This window comes from Stegodyphus dumicola, chromosome 8 (genome assembly GCF_044657685.1).
Source record: "Stegodyphus dumicola isolate Sdum_Otavi_A_Nest chromosome 8, ASM4465768v1".
In the NCBI taxonomy this organism is placed as follows: domain Eukaryota; kingdom Metazoa; phylum Arthropoda; class Arachnida; order Araneae; family Eresidae; genus Stegodyphus; species Stegodyphus dumicola.
This window is the reverse complement of record NC_140775.1, coordinates 97,920,207-97,942,404: the sequence shown is the minus strand read 5'-3', so window position 1 is coordinate 97,942,404 and position 22,198 is coordinate 97,920,207. Positions and strand designations below refer to the sequence as shown.

Here is a 22,198-nt window from a genome sequence, read left to right as displayed (position 1 = left end):
AATAATTTCTAACATCTTGAACAATTCCTGGCCAATAATATTGTGGAGATAACAAATTTAGCATAGGTGATGCACCAATATGACCAAATTGTATATTGTATATGGGCCTTTTCAAGTAATTTCGTACATAGAGACATGGGTATCACAATTTTGTACAATCCCTGTTTTTTGATAGTTAAGACATCATTCATTTTCCTATACTTAGTATTACAAACATTATCTAAATTTTGATATTCTTTTATTTCTTCTAATGATAATAAATTAACTTGCAATCTTAAATGTTGACACATAGGATTTCTAGAGAGCATGTCAGCTTCAACATTAGTAGATCCTTTTTTATATTTTATATCAAAATCATACATAGATAATTTTAAAGACTACCTAAATAGACGACCTGTAGGGTGTTTTATATTTTTAAGCCAAACTAAAGCAGCATGATCAGTATGTACAGTAAAATGGTTACCATGTAAATAATAATAAAATTTATCAATTGCATCAATAATAGATAAACATTCCAGCTCAGTAGACAATTAAGCCGGTAGGATAGTTTCCTGCAGCCTGAAACCTCAATGGAAAATTTAGTTCAGCTCTTCAAATCATCGTTTTGTGATAAATCCAAGATAATGTGACAGAAGTGAATCATCAAATTTGTTTTTTCAGTGTTTAAAAAATAACAGATCATTCTTCTGCTGTGGTGTTTTGCAAGTGCTTCAAAAAAATAATCACGCGTAGTGTTTACAGATTGAAAGTAATCTCTCGATAAATTGAGAAGTTCGAATGCCTAGTGAAAAGGAAATCATCAGTGAATTACCGTTTAGGAATTAAGCATTACAGCGGGTTCAAGGTCGATCTGAGTTAGTGTTTCCGAGTGTGTGCGACAGAAAATTATTTGCACTTCCGCTTTTTCAACAGTTCAAAAATTGTTACATTCGACTGAATCTAACTCTGGAACTAAATCATTTAAAATGCTGCGAATTCTATAGTTTTCATTTCAACCTTGGTTAAAATTTCTGAAATTTGTTTTGAGAAACTCTGAAATTCTTGTTCATTAATTTTTTAAATTTTTCATAATTATGTGTGAGCAAATTAAGTAACGAAATTTAAGCTATTTAAATTATTCATAGGGAAGGATATTAAGATAAGTTTTTATGTTTTTGAAATTTTGTTGAGAATTTTGAATACGAATTTTATAATTATTCTAAAAATGAAGTAGGTGTAAAAATAAGTGAAATTATTACAGATACGTAATATGAAATTAGGGTGAATGCATGTTAAATTTATGGGTGATTGTATGTTAAGTATAGTGTATGTTGAGGGAGTTCTGGGTTCCTAAGCAGAGGCTTGTAATTACCTCTGTACAGTTGTTCCTTTTACCCTCTTCATGCAAGATAATGTTGGAGGCTCTCATTTTATGAGTGTGTGTAATTTTTTTATATTATTATTATTATTATTATTATTATTCTATTTTTTTATTATGGAATGTATTAGTGCAGTTCTCAAAGGCCAGTTACCTTATGCAAGGAACGGAGGCCTTTTCAAGTAAACTGCCTAGGCACTCTGGGTCACCAGTGCAGAGAACACACTGGTTAGCTCAAGAGGACAGCCCTATTGATGGATATGTTTATTTAGAAGTATTGCGAGGCTTCCAGTTTGGTAAAATCAGGAATTGTAAATAAAAGATGATAACGGTGAAACCATAAATTCTGAAAATCTTAATCCTATTATTTATGATGTTAAATTATAATTTATCAGTATGGAAATAAGTATCATAAATATTTATGTGCATTGCATTTAATTATAAGTAATGATTATGTAAAAGTTTATTTTGTGATATTCTGTAATAACAAGAACCTTCCCTGAAGAATTATGATTATGTGAACTCTCAAACAAAAAGACTTTTGGACTGAAATGCTGAAAAATTCAATAGGACTCTAAAAATTGAAAATTTATTTATAAAATTTGATATTTATAAATTATATTTTACAAGACAAAAATTTTTATGATTTATGTTTTTTTTTTTTTTTTTTTTTTTTTTTTTAACATTTGCTAGTGCTTTAATTCTTTCTCTTTAAAAAGGCTTCTCTGTCGCTACGCCTTTTACTTTTTGAAGGGGGGATGTGTAAGATAAAATTATATGAATCAGAATTATAATATAACTATAAACATTAATTCTTCCTCTTTATTCTAAAATCGTAATAACTTCTCTGCATTGCGTCATTCAAATTAATCATGCGATCTTACGTAACCATTAATACCAGATGCCTCTTGGCGACCAATCACCGAATTGCAAACAAAAACTTTTCTCTTCGCGTGCTTCCATCTTTCATAACTACGCACTTCAGCTTTTGCTCTCTACTGTGCTAAGATGTAATTTCGCTGGCTTGCTTTGTATCTCAGCAATATCAAAAATGTAAATCTTCTGTGGAAAGGCACGACTAGAGTGCCAAGTGATTGTGGCCACAAATATCAATTGGAAATAAAAATGGAATTAAAACTGCTTCGACTGCCAAGTTCTTTAGATATTACCAAGTTAGCATTACTAGCATACTACGCAATCAAATTCTTCTTCAATATGGGTCTAATCACGCATCTACAGTGTTCCGTCTTTTCCTTGTGCTTTAATTATGATATATATCAGAAGACAAAAAACTTTCTGTATGGAGTGGGAATTGATATAAGATCACCACATCTGTTTAGCCTTTTTTTACACAATGAACTTATTTTATTGTTAAGCAATCGTTCAGTTAGTAAGCAAAGACCTAGCTGCTTTAATTCAATACTACATCACAATCAAAAACTGACTTTTCTTTAATGTTTTAGGCTACTATGTCTGCCAAACACTTTACCCCTATCTTTATGTCATGCACTTTGAAACAGCTCTTTTAATGCACTAGAATTTATTACCCCTTCAAATGACAATTAACTGAAATTTATCGCTAATCAATGGGACGGAAGAAAAATATTGAAGACGAGAAAATGAATAAGAGGTATTATTAAGGCAATTTAAAAAATAGTCATTTATTACTATGAATATTAATACGCTGTATCGAAATATTGTTTTTCAACAGAAAAGTTTTACATTTAGTTTTACAAAATTTAAGTTCTTTGGAAGCAGGTTATGAATATACCGATTACATGTTGAATTAACTATATACTCTAGTTGGGATTCATGAAACCACGTCCGGAAGAATGCAATAATTCCTTATATTCTTCCCCACTGAACCAGCAATTTGGAAGAGACGCGAGCCAATCGACCTCATTCAGGTGACGCAGAATTATCATCCATTACATTTTAGGCAGGTTGTCACTGCAGAGACTACTATGTTTCCGAAGTCAGAAAACATGAATCGTCAACTGTTACACTTACCGGAATTCAAACCCTGATCTTCTTTTTTGGTGAATAGACGTGCTAAACCAATATATATATATATATTGGTAAACCTTCGAAAATTTCGGCGAAATTCGGAGACATGTTTTGTTCATTTTTATCGTTCTTCATGTTATATGAAGAAACAAACTGAAAACTAATTCTGAAACCACTAAAAACGAACAGAATCAAATTAATAAATTTAACATAAATAAAGTTATTGCGATTTTCATGGAAATAGCATATAGGCATGATGTTAATAATATTACAAGTGAAGCGCTGTGCATCACTGTACTGCCAGATTTACAGTCCACGGTGTTAATGTCAATACAAAGTGTTAACCAAAGTTAAAACCCAACAGAAATAATAAATACAAACTTCGCGTCATTTCCCCCTCCGCCCATCCATCTGGAGAGGGGGAACGAATCATGCGGAAAACACTGTTCCACAAACGTGATTTCAAGCGATTAAAGTAGTAAAACCATAGTTTGAAGATGACCAGAACTTAACTGAGGACCAGATCGCTGTGAGAAAACAGCCTGAAGTTCCATTGTATTTAAATTAATAAAAGAAAAGAAAGAAAGGTAAGGGAAAAGAAAAAATTAAAATCTTGTAAAATCTTAACAAGTCATACTGAGTTTTTTCGAAGCCAGGAAACCAAAGAAATCTGCAGTGTCCTCTCAGGGGTTTGGAATTCTAACCCTTGCGATTACTAGCCGGATGTGCTTAAATTACACTATGAAGGCACGCGGTAAGGCGGGAAATTTTTTTTTTTTTTTTTTTTTTTTTTTGCATTCTTCCTTAATTTAAAGGCGATTTTAAGGAGAGGACGCAGTCGCCAAAACTTAGCAATGACAAATTATCGTCTACCATCTTTTAGTTGGGGTGTCACAGTAGAGTGTATTTTAGAATTTTTGGACTAGGAAAGGCAAGGCAATCAGCAATGATCTGGTAGCCGGACATTCTGTCATTAAAAGCATGAAGATATGCGATAAGGAAGGAGAAAATACCTTGCAGAAGTTTCATTTTACTTGCCTTTAAGATGGAAAGAGAGAAAAAGATCTGGATATATTGAGTTCGGCAACTGGAGATCTACTATAAAATGATTGCCTACTATAAACATCTATATCTAAATGACTTATAAGAGATCTACTATAAATAATCGATCTTGCGAATCAGAAATTTTTGCTTATTATTTTCTAATGTTTATTTATTTTAATTAGTGCAAATTGAAATATTTACTAAGTCGATGACTGATTGTGACAGATCTTAAATGAATATTTATTAGTAAGCTAATTTGGTAAGAAACGTGTTACACAAATAGCGTTTATCTCTTTAATAAATTCCGTAAGTTATAAACATGAAATTATTATTTATACTACTTAATATAAAACAAGAAGGATAAAGAGAGAGTTTTAAAGGCTACATCTACAGTTTTAAGCCTGAAACGCTACAATAGTGTTTGTTATGAAACTTTATTAATAAGAAATAGTGTTATTTAAATTGCAAACTATAGTCTTTCAAAGCTTAATTTTACAAAGTTTTGATTTCACTAAGATTTAAATAGACATTTTGAGCATATTAACAGAAGTGTTTGTACCTTTGAATATAAATGAAAAACATTAATTGTGAATATTTGGCAATTACCGACAGCACCACACTTAAAAAAATTTGAGGAAATATTGTTTTACAGTCAAATCACGACTTTACAAAATGCGTTTCAATGCTTCATGACCGTGAATGTCAGTTCATTTATTAAATTAATTTATGCATCTTAAATAAAGATGCTTTCCTAAATTGGGTAATGTAATATTAGCTACGAGCTCTAAATATTATAAAGAAATTTTCAAACGCACCCTTCCTTGTTTTAATTCATTAATTTTTTTAATATTTCACTTCCATCGTAAGTGTATAGTAAATTATAAAATTAATTTTTTAAAGCTCTATTAACATAAGCGCTCAATTCCAACGATTTTGATAAATTCTGATGCAATTTATCAAAATTAATTTTAATGAATATTTACGAACTATGGTATTACTAACACAACACTATTAAAATTCAACAAAGATCTAAAATGAATTGAAAAATACAATTTAGTAAAGTGTTAAATTTATAATTCATAATGACAAATTTTTAAATTCAATATGGAGTTTAGATAATGATAAAAATTCTACGCACTCAAACGTCACATCTGAAAAATTAACTTAATGTTTCTAGTGTATGCACACACGTATTATACCAAAAAAAGTTTCTTTTGTGAAAGACATTTTTGAATTTAATTGGAATATATCCAAATATGTATAATATTAAATAGAAAACAAACTTCTAATTTCAACTGGCAATAGTCCCTTTTATTCTTTATTTTAATTTAAGTAGTTCGCCTACCTAAAAATAGTAACTGTTTATAATATATCAATCTAAACTGTGCCATTTCAAAATTTATCTGCATCATATTATCTTATAAACCATAACAATGCTGATGCGGGCCGCTGCGATGAGGCAATGCAGGGACGTTTAATTATTGTTTAAAATGTAAACACTATTCTTTTAAATGTTCCATCTGATATTTTTTTTCCGGACTATAAGTCTGCTTCGTGATTTCCATGATAGAAAAGCTTTTCATAAAATTTCCAAGGATATTGATTTTCATCCGTCTTCCTCAGAGTCCATCAATTGTGGTGGGCTTGCGCTTAGAAAGAGCGCTTTTCAAGAGACAAAAGGTACAATAGTCCGTAAGTGAAACGTCATGGAATTTCGCAGAAATGCTTTGAAAAAGTATACGTGTAACATTTGTATCAATGTTCATTTGTTTTAACGCATGCAGAAGTACTTTTCGTAATATTACTTTTTACTTCGTCTTGATGAAGTTTCACTCTTTGATAGTCAATAGGAAAAATGGAAATCTTCCTGTAAACATCAGAAGAAATGGAACTGCTCCTGTAAATATTCAGAAGTAAAACTTTTTCTTAATCATAGTTGAGTTGATTTTAACACTTTTCCCCACTCTTCTAATTTTTAATTTCCCACTATGAGAGAATCTTGCGAAAATCATAAATTACAACAGAAACTTTCAATTCGTGAGACTCAGTTTAATTTAATATCTATTCTTAAACAATAAACATTGGCTTTCAATAACACTATGAACAATGTTTCTTCTATCTAATCTCCGTATTCTTCCTGTTTACCGAGTATGCATTATCTATGTTTATATGAGAATTTATTTACATCCCTATGCATTAATAACCACTCTGTTTGTTTTGTTCTATCTTTATTGTGGTTTGTTAGGTTTAGTTTAGACATACAATAAATATACATTCTTTTGTAACTTTTATCAATCTTTAATCTTCCACATTTTTCTTCTTATTTTAAATCAGTCTTTCCTAATTTGAATACGTAGTATTTCACCATTGGAAACAGTTGACCTACTACGAAATAAATAGCCCTGTTATAATAAATCATACTGTTTCATTACAGATTAGAAGTACTCTCAATTTTTAATAGGATTATCTTGCACAAATACTGAAACTAATAATCTAGAAAAATAATTGATCTAAACTTTTTTCCTCGATAATTTAAAGAAAACTTTTAGCAGACAACCCTAGTATTAACATCGAAATGCAGGGGTGGGAAACACATGCTCAAAATGTTGAAACTAAACTGACTAAAATACAGACAGCTCGGAAAACTGTGCCAACGCACACACACACTTATATATATTTATATTTAGCATTATTGTAAATTATTATTATATATGCGTATTAATAAATTTGTACATTTTTCATTCTAGCTGATTGCTATTCTATGCTGGGACTGTATATGTATTCATCGTAACAGAGACCTGACGCAGAGATAGATTGGAAATATAGGATCTCTGACATGAGAAATACGTTATCCAGACCTCATATAATCATGATTATCAAGCTCCTGATTTAAATATGAAGGCAGTAAAAGTGCATAGTAAAGCTAGAATCCATATAATAAATATTTCAAACAGAAATTACAAATATTATTGAAACAACACTCAAGAAATGACTTTGGCAACTTTGGAAGCAATGATTGTGAAATTACGCTCTAATTAAAGGTAAACTGCAATCACTAGCACTGTAGCTTGTTATTATGTATCAGCTCTAGATATTTTAATATATTACTTCTAGATGAATGTTAAAAATATTTCTGAAGAACTACGAAACGCATAACTGAATTCTGCCACTCTTTAAATTTAACCTGAAAACAGAAATTTAGTATTGAAAAGTGTAATTAAAAATTCATTATGACCTGATGTTCATAAAATGTCATGTGTTTGTGCATCAGATTGTAGATCGAAGTACACTTAACATAGGGAAGAAGGGATGAGTTTTGAAATACCGTTCGTACATTCACTTATTCCAGCTCTGAAAGTCAATTATTCAGGAGACATGCCTTATGCTTACATCACATTAAATATGAAGCTAAGATCCTGAAGAAAAGAGATAAATAATAACTTGTTTTGTGAGAAGTCATAAAGGTCTTTTGTAATCCAAAAACGCACATAAAAAAAAAAAAAAAAAAAAAAAAAAAATTCGGATGCTGAAGAGAGTAATGAAGAATGTTGCAAAGGAAACAGCTTTCCTGAGAAATCGGAACTTAAGAGTTTACCTATGTGGATTTAAGAGTTTACCACATACCTATGTGGTAAATTCTGAATCTGGAAGTCCATGAATTGGGATATAAATAGCTGCGCATTCATCAATGTAGTCAGTTTGCTCGGAATGCATACTTGCATGTCAGTTACACAACAATGCTCTGAAGATGATGAAAGCTTTCACACTGGAATATTGGCAAAATACTAGATAAATAAAGCCTAAAATTAACTCCTTTTAAACGTATTTATACGAGAACATATATCATGAGTTTATTGGAAGGTGAGCAAGACTGAAGATGAGCAACGAAAACAGAAGATAGAAAAATGACAGAAAATGTTCTTTTATTTAATATTAATCTATAACACACTGATATTTATTTTCAAATAAGCAGGAGAAAAGAAATTTGTTTTATGTTTTCTTCTTCATACTGAAAATATGAAACATTAGTATTTCATGTTGAAAATGTAACGCATATTAAAGTTTTCTTTAAACTTCTGATGATTTTGATTTATATCTACATAAGCCGTTTTAACTTTTCTGACTTTCTTCAGAAAACGCTAAGCATACTTATTGCTGCCAATACTTTTTGAAATATTTTAAAATACAGATGAAGATGCGAACAAACAAACATTATTTTTGTATAAAATATATAAAAGCTTTCTTAGAAATTCTCATTATTTTACTTCACACTGGCGTTTCCAAAAAATTCAGAAAAAACTAAGCTCTATTTAAAGATTTGTATACATAAGTTCTATTTAAAGATTTGTATGCAATTTTTAATAGAGATGATGTTGTGCACAAACAGATATTATCTAAATATGAAATACATAATAGTTTTCTAAGAAATTCTGATGATTTTACTTTATTTATACCCTGTCACCTTTCAAAGAAATCTAACGTGTTCTGTCTAAATATTTAAATGAATTTTTAAACACAGATTAAAATTTGTAAAAAAGAGACATTATTTGGGTAATAATTTCAAATAGTTCTATCTTACTAATAATGTAATTTTCTGATAACATTTTAATGCAGGAGACAAATATTCACAGAGAATATCCTAAAACTTGAGTTCATATTCTAACGATCCGAAGCAAAGGCAAGCGTGTCTATTTTCCTAATAATACTGTAATTTCACAGTGAGGGCAGATATGTCTCAAAAAAGATATGCCAGATATGTCAACAGAGGAATGCAAAAGGTATATTTCTTTCACTATTTAGGAAGAATAATAAAAAGTTTTTAATTAAAAATTAATTTGAAAAGGGAAACTAAATTTTGTCACCATAATATGACATAAAGCAATACGGCGCTTTTTGATTAAATAAATTCCTTGTTTTAGAAACAATACGTTTATTTGTAAAGTTAGAAAATTAGGTACTTGTAAATCTAAATATGCAGAGATATTACAGTTCATTTCTTATTCTTATTATTTTAACTACAAGGCCAGTGCATGGTGAGAAACCCTCTGGAGTTTATTTACAGTAAAAGTGATGATGCCATTATTTTAATTACTTTATAGCTAAGATCACTTAAAGCACATCAATTTTCTTTATAATATTTGTGAGCAGGACTAAATTTAGAAAGCAGTTTATTTTTATGTATTTTAATGTTTATTGGATCAATCCAAATATACTGCTATTATTTTATGATTTATATATTAATTTAAACAAGAACCCAAAGAATGTTCCAGGAGGGATACAGCACATTTCAGGCTCCACTATAACAAATGTGCCGGTTTTAGTATTATTCATGCAAAAAAGCGGAAACCTTTCAGGACATATTCTGGGACATAGGAAGAAATTTAAAACCTGGAAGTGGTTACAAATTAGGAACAGCAGATGCTCTTTCATCACATTTACCAATCATTAAAACTTAAGTTAAAGGTATTTTAAATAAATAATTAATCTTTAAGGAATTGCTTAAGAATTTTATTCTTTAACAAAAGCCATAAGTTATGAAAGTGTATTGCTATACTTATAAAACACTTTTATATTTAATTTAAAAAGAATTTCACACAGTTTACAGATTTTTAAATGTATACAAATCGATCTCGAAAGATTTAGTACTAGAATGAAGAAAAGAGCTTTTCTACTTCTCAGCCTTCAAAATACAAGCCTTCTAAGTCTGAATAGCGCTTGGCAAATTCTTACCAGTGCCACCCAGACGGTATAGTATTTAACGTAACTTACTGCGGTACTAAAGGGCCCGGGTTCGAATCCCGGTGAAGGCATGGTTGTAACTGTCCGACCCTTCTTAGGAGGTAACGATAGCTGCCTATTAAGTGCTTCCACAATAAAATGGCCAGCACTTCTGGCCTTAAGAGTAGCCAGTGTTTAAATAGGCAAGTGCCCGCCATTGGATTAAAAAAAAAAACATTCTTAACAGCGCTTGATTCATTTTTAGAGTTCATCTTTCGGAATATTATTTGAGTCTCAGATTACGGTTTTCTGAATATCTTCAATACTATAGAAACATGATATGGGGTGAAACTTTAATTTAGACAAGATAAAGTAATCTTCAGGAGCTAAATCGAGTGAATAATTGGGTGATTGAGAGCTATAACACTTTTCTTAGCTAGAAACTACTTAATGAGAATGGAAAAAGTATGACAGCACATTGTCGTGAAACTGTTAACATCATCGAGTTTTTTAAGACCCAATGCATTGAATTCGATACAGAAGTTTGTAAATTATATCTTTATAAAATATGGAGTTCACCATCTACCCCACAGATATAAATTTATTACGAATCACTCCTTTTTAGCCAAAAAGGGTCAGCAAAATCTTTTTTATTTGTCATTTCTTAAGACGATGTTTCTAGTAATCCTCTAACCCAAGCAGGTGTTTTCCGTTTTGTCCTGAGAACAGTAAAGGCAAGTTTTATTTCCGTTCACAATTTGTCTGAAAAAATCAGGACTAATACCTACTGTCCACATGAAATAATGTCATGTGAATATTCGACCTCTTTCTATTCTGCAGTCGATGCGTGACAAAACTAGAACAAATTTTTAGTTTCTCAAGATGTTCCACTTCAACTTTGTGAGCAGTGTCTTTATTGATATTAAGCTTAACAACTATCATTCGAAGCTTTTCCAGCAGTAAATGGCGATCTTTTCCTATGTTCTCTCTTTCGTTCGAGATTGAGAAAGGCGATTGCTTCTGAGTTCATTATCAAGATACTATTTCAGTTTTCCATCGAACTACTGTATTAAGAGACCATGCCTTGTCGGTACTAAGAGGAAGTCTTGGTTGGTGTTAATGTTTGATCCCTGTATGATTTACATATTTCAGAAGTCTCTCCTGCTATTTTTACAGCAAAATCGTTTCTCAAAATTCTTTGCTCAGCTTTCAAATCCATGACTTTAGATGTTCATCGGACGAGTTACTACATAGAAAATTTCGTTCGTAAAGCGACGAGATTTTAGAAAACGTAAGTTGAAATGTCGTAACAATTATTGTTTGTCAGCCTTGCTGGAATTATTAGTCCTAAATCTTTGGAGAATCTATGTAAATCTCAAGTAATGATAATTTAAAAATACTAAATTTTAAAGGGGAAAAAAACAAAAACGATTCTAGCATACCCAAACAAAAATGGGTAACGCCCAAACCTTGCTCAAGAAGCATGACACTTTTTTCATCAATTGAAGATTATTGTGTTGTTATTTAGAAATTTAATGTTATTTCTAAAAAATATAAATTTAAGTGAAAACGCATATAAATCTTTCCTTTTCCTTGAAACCCAGATGTTTCCTGAGTAACGTACACTACTTAGTTGTTTATTTATTAATTAATTTGATCTGTACCTTTTTAAAGATCAATCATAATAATTAAATAAATCATAACAAAAGATTTTTGCAATAATGCAACATCTTTATTTCGGTGTTCAATAAAAAATAAAGCATGAATAGTACTTAAAGAATATAATCGCAGCAAAAAACGGATCATTGTTTTAATTACTTTCAGTAATTTTAAAACACTGTTATGACTAATGCTTCACAATTCTTGGTTTTAAACGAAGCGCATCAAAGCTCTTGTTTAAATTAACAGGAGTTCTGACATCTATGTTTTCCTATCTGAATAATCTAATAATAAATGACATTGCACTGTAACTAGTATACACAGTTACAGTGCAATCAGTTGCCTATAATGATGTACCAAGGGTTACTTTAACAAAAAGAGAGGAAAGTTATTTTTTAAATGTTACGCAAACAATATTTGTAAATAAGGGGAAAAAATCAGAAAAACATCATTAAATTATAAAAGCATAAACACTAATCATAACATCCCTATCATTATGAAAACTCAGATAAAGTTTCAATTTAAAGTCTATCTTCAAAGCATAAATATAAAAATGCCTGATTTTTAATAAAGAAACATATTTCATTCAACAATTAGATTACTTCATTGTAAGTTATTGTTTAAAATTAAGTCTGAATTTGGTCTTAAATAATTAGGATTTAATTTGATCTTTCATAAATATAAAAAGAATTGGTTGAAAAAGTCGAATAATATAGCAGGCTTTGCTTACATTACATAACAAAATGATACTAAAAACACTTAACATTTCTCATGTCATCAGTAAATGCAGTCATGTCCCAATGTTATATTGTATTATTCCTTTGTCCTGTTAATGTATTAAAGATTTGATTTTTAAATACCTACATTTATTTATTCAGTATATTACTCATTTTATTAAACTTAAATAATTTTTATTCATCATTTATTATGGTTTCTTAGTTTTCATTTCCGAAATTATAAACAGACATTTACTGTAAAAATTTCATTACTAACGCTACATTTCTTAAACTCGAACATTCTAGGTAATAATTCTTCCTCCTATAGAATTACTTAAATGTTTAAAATTTAAAAAAAAATTTTGCATATATTTAAGCTTTCATCTTTCATGATTCTATCAGTTCTATATCTTCAGAATCTTCATTCATTGGAATGTCATGAAAATCCTTTACGAAGCCTGCTTTGCCGCGTCATCCAAATAAACCAATACAACCCTGTTACTAAGCAAATGTGTTCAGGCCTTATATACTGAAGTCAAATGCAGTTATTTCAATGCATAATAAAGTGATAAACAGAGGTAAAAATATTTAACAATATTTCTTTCAATTTTTTTTCGCATTTGCCACTTTGTATTTCAGATGTTAAAAGGAAATTAGCTCAAAATAAATAGGTACACCTTTCTTCCACTTGTAACTTCTTATCAGGCATATTTCGGAAATTTCTGGAAAAGCCTTGTCAAAAAGCTACAATTAAAATATATAGCGATAAACAAGACCGGCATATCACCTTTAAAAATATCTAAAAAACTTTGTTGAAGATACTGAAAGCAAGTCACAAAACATTAATTATATTAAATTTAAGCTATAAAATCACTTTTTCAAAAAGTTGAAATGCATTTTTGCCAGCTGAAAATTTAAATCTGCATTTAGAAATTAAATATGCAATTAAAAATAAAAGAATTAATTTTGTAATAACTATATTCTACTCCGATTGCTATGCAATTAAATAAGCGAGCAAGAAAGAAGAAATGGGAAAACAGGATACATTTGACGGAATTACTGTAAAGGTTTTTGATACTGTTAACGTAGGAGAAATAAATTAGATGTAAATCTGTAGCATAAATGACTAGAAATACTATTTCTGAATAGCTACTAAAGTCCCTCAACAAAACCGATAGTCAATTAAGCTGTTGCGTTATTTCACAACTAAAGTTATGTTTCACCATTACTTTCTCCCTCTTTATGGAGAACAAGAATTTTGCAATTAAATGATTTTTCAGCAGTTCAAAATGAGCAGTTCTCAATCAATGAACACGATTGGGTAGCAACGTGCTTTCTCAGTTCAATGAGAAGCAGTGGCTTGCTATGCAATTCTCAGTCATTTTGTGTGCTCTTAGTCCTGTCTTAATGTTTGCACCAATATTTATGGGACACCCGGTATAAACAACGTTCACAGCTATGATACCTGAGGAAGGTCTTAGTGTTTTTTAAATATGTTTCATTATTTTACACAAGTATTTTAAGTGTTAGATTTTTATATCTGTCCTGTTTTTAATTTTTATCAGAGGCAAGAGCCGTTCTTATCCTTTCTCGTGTGGTTAAAAATGTGCGCTCACTAAGCTAAATATTAATCTGTAATAAATATTCTTTTCATTAAAGAAACTCTTTATAACTTTATAAATCTGTGTTGGATCAAAATCAGGAGAAAACTAGAGTTAGGCTCTTTATACAATCGATTTCATAGGATAGATTCTATGCTAAGAAAGCAATATAGCAATAGGGCTGTGCAATAAGGTTAGCTATCCAAATAAACATATTTTCGTTTTCTTAAAGGAAACTTCCTTATATTTATGTTACCCATCAGAAACAATAATAATGGACATTACATGGCTTCCTTTCACCGCCCATCAAATAATACACATTTTTGGCTGTACTTCATTAAAATTTATTTCCTGGAATTATTATAACTTATTTACCCGATTCCTCACGCCAGGTTTCCTATGACATCCCAATTGCAAATTTTAAAATTAAATATCCCGCTTAATTTTTGTCGCATTGGGGTCAAACTTCTCGCATTCTTATTTTTATGCGATTCATTATTTATGCGCATTTCATTATTTATTATAATATAATAAAAAGTTATATTTCTTTAGTTGTTCAAAATTATTATTTTTTTAATTTAACATTGCCAACCCATTAATATTTTAGTCCTTTAAAACACTTCTGTAATTGAAAGTATATAACTAACACCCACAATTTCAAAAATAAAGGCCGGGTAAGGATTTTTAAGTCAGATAAAGGGGTGGGTAAATAGATAGTCTTTTGTTACTGCCGACTGCTATAAAAAAAGGGAGCTGCACAATTAGATGTTATAGCACCCTCATATACGTTGTTGTTGTGACTAATCTCCTCACTTGTCTGATACCACATCAAGCCCACAAAATTCATCGTGACGAGGCGGCAATACTGCGCCTGTCGTTAGCAAGAGCCTTGGGCATCATAAAGGTGACAGTACGACTTGGCTCAGTTCCGCCTCCATTTCTGAAGGAGAGCAACCGCGGGGGTTGGCCTAAGAACTCCCACCCTTCTTCCCCTACGACAGCCTCTCGAGAGGACTTTCAACTAGCCACATATTTTGAGTGCTCCCATGCCGCACAGACACTATACATTTACAAACGTCCATGCCTTTGCCGAGGTTTGAATCTGAGCCCTTAGGTGCGACAAAGTCACTAACCACGATCTCGGTTGGTCGGAGAATGTTAACCTTCTATGGCTAACTTTTTTTGAGTTATGAGAGATATATACGTACGTAAGTACGTAGAGACGTCACGAAATGTCCATTTTGAATCCATTTTACAATTCGTTTGGGAATAAAGCGTCCTTTGTTCTGTCCGTACATACAGACATCACGCAAAGAAGTAGTCTACATGAATTCAGAAACGGTCAAAGTGGATATTTAGTTCTGTTTAAATCTGTTAACGGTAATTTTTTTGCGATTACAATAGTTCCTTTACCTTTTACAAGGAAACAATAACAGTAAGACCATGCAGTAAACTCGTTCAGACAATAATCGAATTCCAAACAAAAGAAATTTAGCCACTCGTTTCAGATACGATACCTGTATTACATCCTAAAATTCATCTCATATTTAGGGTTAACCCTGACGCTGTCAAATATCTTGAAACAACAAAGTTCTTGAAAACATTGCAAGAAGGAGTTATTTTCTTGATTATATTTCCAAAGCCACTAGATAGAGATATTAAAATGTTAACAATGCTCAAAATTTTGAAGAAAATGAAATGCATGACCTACAGTGGTGTTTCTCAAATTTTTAAGCCCTAGGGACCATCTGCCCAGAAGAAACAAGAATTCTAAACATTATGTAACAATGAAATATAGCATCTACAAAGTTTTAGGATTAATTTTTAACAAATTCCAGTAATATTAACAAACGATAATTGGCAAAAATTATTATTGTGGCATCTCAGCTTGGTTCCTCTAAAATATCATCTCTGCCGCCTAACCGATATAGTGGTTAGCATCGCTGACTGCCGTGTCGAAGGGCCCGGGTTCGAATCCCGGGGAAGGCATGGATGTTTGTAAATGTATAGTGCCGGTGAGGCACGGCGGCACTCTAAATATCCAAAAAGTCCTCTCATGGGGTTTGGTGGAACGGGAGAGTGGTGGCAGACTCTCGGACCCGTTCTCTCCGGGCAGCCCATCAAAATTGGGGGGGGGGGAGAAACTGAGCCAAATCGCACTGTCACCTGTTAGATGCTCAAGGCTGTTGCCAACGACAGGCGCAATCTTGCGTTCCTTGTCACGAGGAATTTCGTGGGTTTGGCCTGACTACGTCAGACAAGTGAGCATAAGCAACAACAAAATATCATCTGTTTATAGGCAAAATTTTCTTTGCACTTATTCATTTGCTTCGGTCCAGTGAACATTTGATGCCATAGATTCCTGTGAGCAAAGGATATTAATGAAAGTTTGCAAAATGTGGGGAAAACAACGAAATGTTTCAAACACAGTGGGACTGGATATGAAGCTCAATTCTTTGGTTATGGTTCTGAGACAAAATGGCAGTCATCTGCTTGAGATGGAGTTGATTCTTCACAAAAACTTGTGTTTCAGAAATCTCAAAACAGACTATGCGGTAACGCATAGTTACAACGAATTTCTTTCCGAGGGACAGATGGTGAACTGCATGATTTACTAAGAAGTAACAGGCAATCTTTCGAAGATAATTCAGCGGGTTAGGCCAAAAAAATTCACTGCTGCCCGACAATGCGCCTTCACACAATTCCATATTCGTGAAGCAACTTCTGTCAAAGAAAAGCGTCGCAGTTCCCAATCATCCACCTCATTCGTCAGGTTTGGCACCTGATTACTACTTTCTCTGACCCGAAGTAAAATTTCTCCTCGAAAAGCATTTCTTTAAATTCAGTGAAGAGAATCAGAAAACAGTAACAAAGGATTTAAATAGTATTTTAAAAGATGAGTGCGCGAAAATTCAAGTAACTATGCATGCCAGGCATTGTATAAGATTTACATTGTAAAAGCTATGAAATAAGAATGTCTCGTCCCCAGTTTCTTGTTTAATACAAATTTATTTCTAAAACTTTGTAGACGCATTATGTAAGGTGGTGTATTTAATTATGGCAAAGCACACGAGGGCTATCTGCCTAAAGGGAGGGATGCCTTTCGTGGAGGACTTTCTAAGGGAAACTGGCTCGTATACACGTTACACATGGGGAAAACCACGAAAACGCCCATGCAGCCAGCCCGTTCGCGGGATTCGAACCTCAGACCGAACTACCAGTGTTCAGCGCCTTTACCGCTCGGCCGCTGGTGGGCCGCATTATGTAAGAAATGAATGTACAACTCAATCACAAACAGAGCTGTGTCCAGGTATTTTTCTCCTTGCGGCAGTGAGGTCAGTGAGTGCTTTTTTTATACAAGTAGTTAACTTTGTCTCTTCGCTTTTATATTCAGCAAAGGCAGATATATTGAATTATACCATAAACTATTAGAAAATGTTTTAATCCTAACTTTATATATTTAGGAAAATAATAAATTTAATAATTTATGTGAAAGTTTTAAAAAATACCATTTAGATAAATAGCAAATAAATAATAGATATATATAAATAGCAAATAAGTGCTATAATATTACTGCTATATATAAACGGAATTAACTTAAAAATATTGTTATAATTTCAAAACTTTTTTGCATTAAAATTTCTCTTGCTTTTAACAAAGCAAAATTGATAATAATTTTTTTCAAAACTTACTTGTTTAATTTATGTTTCACAGCAAGAATTTTCCATGAAACTAGATGTTCCTCACGAATTTTCTGAAGGATTTATATCATTTAGAAATTTAAGTGTTAGTTACAAGAACCTCCTTTTAAGATACATAAATCCAGTAGCATTTCATTTTCATTCAGCAGTTAGAGAGCTAACTCCTTTATTTTTCATATATCCATTTTAATTGTAATATTAGAGCAACTATATTTTTTTTTCTTTTTTACTATAAAAATATTCTTCTTCTGAAAATGTAATCATTTTATCAATTGATTATTGAGAATTCAATTGATTAGCTTTCTTTTTCCGTTTTTCTTCGAATTGTGTTTCATTTATTTTTAAAGCTAAATTTTCACATTTCTTAAGAACATTTTCTCTTATTTTTACATTTCTTAAGAAAATTTTTCTCTTGTGCGAAGAGAGAGCTAATATTTCTATTATGTTTATTTGTCTCTATTGATACGATTCTTTTAAAAATTCTAATAATAATTAAAGCTATTTCATGAAAACAGTAAATGAAACGAAATGTGTATCTGAAAGAATTTAAATATGTATAAAACAGGGTAAAAATTCGATCTACAAGGTCTCGTTCTATGGTAAACTTTGTAATGAATAATGAAGTAAGCCACAATTTATACGAAGAATAGAGGAATGCTGTAGAATAAAGGGCATTTATAATGAGCGTATTTAATTTTCAAACATCATTATATAATCTATCGATGCCATCCCAATGCAATTTTGTACGTTAGTCTGCTAAAACGAAGTCTGGGCAACTTCCATGTCCTCAAGGCCCAAAATTTGTTATGGAGAAATTGAATCAGTCTGAATTTTATAAGGATTTCTTACACCAAAAGCATCGAATACCAATTGACATTGATGGGAGACAGTACAAAATTACTGATGCCGAGAAGTATATGTTTCCTGAGCAAATTTTCAACTTAAGTAATTGATTATAAGCATAAATCAACTTCAGTACCTTAGCTTCAACAATAAACATTAATATTAAAAAATAACAGATTGTGAAGTCCCAGTATTTTTTAGAATAATTTTGATGATATTAATGCGTCTCTTAATTTAACTTGATTATTTATAATAAAAATATTTCATCCTCCCTTTCTTGGAATTAAAGGAAACCGCCCAATAAAAATGTACATTACGTAAACTCTATTATAAGAGGATAATAAAATAAATCAATTAGTTCATATTCAAACAATTTTACTGTTTGTTATATCGACTTATGATATATCAAGAACACTATATGCTAAAACTAACTTAAATAGTTCTAACAAAGTTTTATTACTTTAAATATAGTATTTCAAAATTATGCTTTCTAGATATGTCTTAAAGTCTAAAATCAGAAATCATAATATATTTTCTAAAACAAAATCTGCTTTTCGTAACAATTTGGCATCCTTTCTAGTTGTTCACTTGGAGCAAGTACCTCACTTACCTTACCATTGTCCCGACTCTGAGAACTACTAAAATTTAATTAAATGAATATAGACTTTTTTATTAATTATAAACAAACATACGTAGTAATGTAAGCAGACAAAGCAAACTTTCAAAGGCTTTGTGAACCACCAAAAACTGTCTCCCAATCCATTAGTTACTCTTGACCCATATGTTTTTAATTACATACTTAAAGATACGATATAAGACTCAATATACAGCCTAAGAAAATTGTTTCACAGGATAAAAAAAAATAAAAAGTTTATAAGGTTTCGCAGCATCATTGACACAGAAATGCTATGCAAGTGTATTGAAAAACTATTAGATAAAATGCGTTAAGAAAAGAAAATCTCAACAATGACTTTGATATAAAAGGTTTATGAAAGAGAGTGTCAAAATAATATCTTGAAATACTGCTTTATAAGAAATCAATTCGGATTGGGAGCTACACATTAGAGGGAAAATGTTGATAAAAATGAGAAGATAGATATATCGCAACTAATCGGCCCTCTGTTTTCTTTGTAGCAGCAACTAAAAGCTCATAACCAGCCATCCTCATGGATTTAAAACCAAAATTGGTATCGTTTACTGCTGTCTAGAACGATAATTGCATTATATGCACGCAAAGTTTGCGTTTATTTCAAAGTAGAGAAGCGAAACCGCATTTAATATTTTAACTCTCAACTGACAAGTTTCTATGCAACTTTTAAGAAAAAGAAAACAACTAAATGAAGGACTTTTTAATTAATTAAAGTGCTCCAGATTAAATTGATGGCAGAAGGGACTATGATCCACAATGCCCAAACGCATTCATCAACATCTCACAATTCTTTTCTAGCGTAATTAATTTCATTGAATCATAAAACTCAAAACTAGAATAAAACCCAACGCCAGCAACTTCTTTTTCAAAAAAAAAAAAAAAAAAAAGAAAAGAAAAGAAAAATTAAGACATCTGGGTTATGTAGCAATAATTCAGAATAAATAAATCAAAGGAGCAAAAAATATTGCTTTATCTTTAATTAAAAGACAAAACCCATGCTTCCACCCAAATACACCTGATTTTAATCTGCTAAATGGTTATTTCCGAGAACTTAGAAGAAGCCATCTATAAACAGTATGCAGAAACAGCAACGGCCTTCCTATTAGAAAATGCTTATAAGCATTCATTTTTCTTATTTGAAGCACGTATTGCTTCGGGGATTAAGAAAAGTAATAAGATAGTTTAAATTCAGGCCAAAAGAGAGTTGTGAAAAACTTAAACTCAATTATCGAATGCCGTCTAGGCAGGCGAACTGTTTTCTTGCATTAAATGATAATAATAATATATTTACTCTGCGAAGTTGTTTGTATTCTGGTATGCTTTTAATTGTAATTATGCCTGGCAACTTTCTGATTGCTTTTTCAACAGATTCGGAGACAAATAGCGACTATGAAATGATAAAATTTATTATTAGAGTAAGCTAAATTTAATTAAGTTTTTATTTGTTATTTTTTGATAAATGTTTAGGAAAAACATCATATGCGAAGTAAAGGAAGTAAATTAAGGATTATCCTTTTTTAATTTGGTATATGAAGATGATGAGATCTGATGCGATGATGAAGGAACTCATTGATTTTTCATGGAAATTAAAACTTAAGCATCTTAGTCAAGTTTTGAAATTACACACACAGAGATTCAATGAACTTAACGGAAGTACTTATTTTACACAATATTAATTCAGAAAAGAATTTTAATGCTATCTGAAAAGTGGTTAGTTAAGTGTTACGGAATTATTTTCATTTATTAAGCACAAAATCATAATTTGTTAATTAGTCTTGCAGGCTCCAGAAAAAAAGATAATCCGATCAATAACTGGTTCCATTAACTTTTGTTCATTAAAAATGTAAGATATATCATATTCATATTTCCGGGTTATTTTCTACTTTATGTTTGCAACAATTTAACCTGATCAAGATTAAATTTCTACAATGAAAAATAAAGTTTAATTCCCAAATTAAAAGTTAGAAAAAATCCAAGAATTGGCAACCAATCTTAAAGATCTGTTTATTTTGTATTGTGTTTCATACTTACTTCTGTAAACCCCATGTAATACTATGTGGTACATGGGGAATTTGTTGTGTTTCTTTTAATAAATCTTATTAAGATTTTAAAAGTAAAATTTATTCTTTTCCGTTTTACCTTTACATGGCCTAACTAATGCATTAGATTTTTACAACTTAAAAAGTAGTAATTTAAATATAAGATAGTAGTAGTAGGTATTTTATTCAGTAGGTATTTTATTCCAAGCATTTTACGTACAGTCAAAAAAATTTATTTTCACTCTTAATGAACTTTGACATAATTTTTCATAAAATCTGAAGACATTACAGAAAAATTATAGAAAGTAATTTGAAAGTAATTTGAATAAATTAATATTTCAAAGAGTAAGTCTACCTTAAGTAGACTTAATGTATAAGATATGAAGAGAAAATGCAAATCATAAAATTATGATCACACATATGCTTAAATACACATATTAGAGAAAAATAATTAGCAGGTTTTAAATACTGTTATGCACCAGTACTAGTTTTAAAATAAAATTGTCCCTTGTTATCTGCACTGTTTGCTTTAGAGGTTATTAAGTCTGAGATGAAAATGATAAAATTATCAGGTTCAATGTTCCGTCTTACTTTCTTCGGGAACATGCAAGGACCTGACTCGGAACAGAGAGCTTACTAAAGCTATGTTCAATAACTGTGGGAAGTAGACAGGATACACAAGAAGGGTATACAAAACCCTTTATTTTTCTCTATTTACAATAACTTCCGTACTTCGGAATACAAAGACCCACTACTTGTGGTCTAAACGTAAAAATATAAAAATAAAACTAAACTCTAATTTAACTTTAAAATAATAAACGTGGAAGATTGGCCTTATATTAACAGGAAGCCGTATGTAGTACA

The 22,198-nt window shown here is 31.0% G+C and overlaps 1 protein-coding gene and 1 long non-coding RNA gene across 6 annotated transcripts in view; one reads left to right on the top strand and one right to left on the bottom strand.

Moving 5' to 3' along the window:
• Positions 1 to 8,485, top strand: part of LOC118193851 (uncharacterized) — a 333,808-nt gene extending 325,323 nt beyond the window's left edge. For all 5 annotated transcript variants that reach the window (XR_015042681.1, XR_015042682.1, XR_015042683.1 and 2 more), the window contains one exon: positions 7,156 to 8,485. The gene's annotated coding sequence lies outside the window, so the exon portion shown is untranslated. The remainder of the gene's footprint in view (positions 1 to 7,155) is intronic.
• The window catches only part of LOC118206098 (uncharacterized), a 223,274-nt gene that overhangs the window by 179,307 nt on the left and 21,769 nt on the right, over positions 1 to 22,198 (bottom strand). The gene's annotated exons all lie outside the window — the stretch shown is intronic.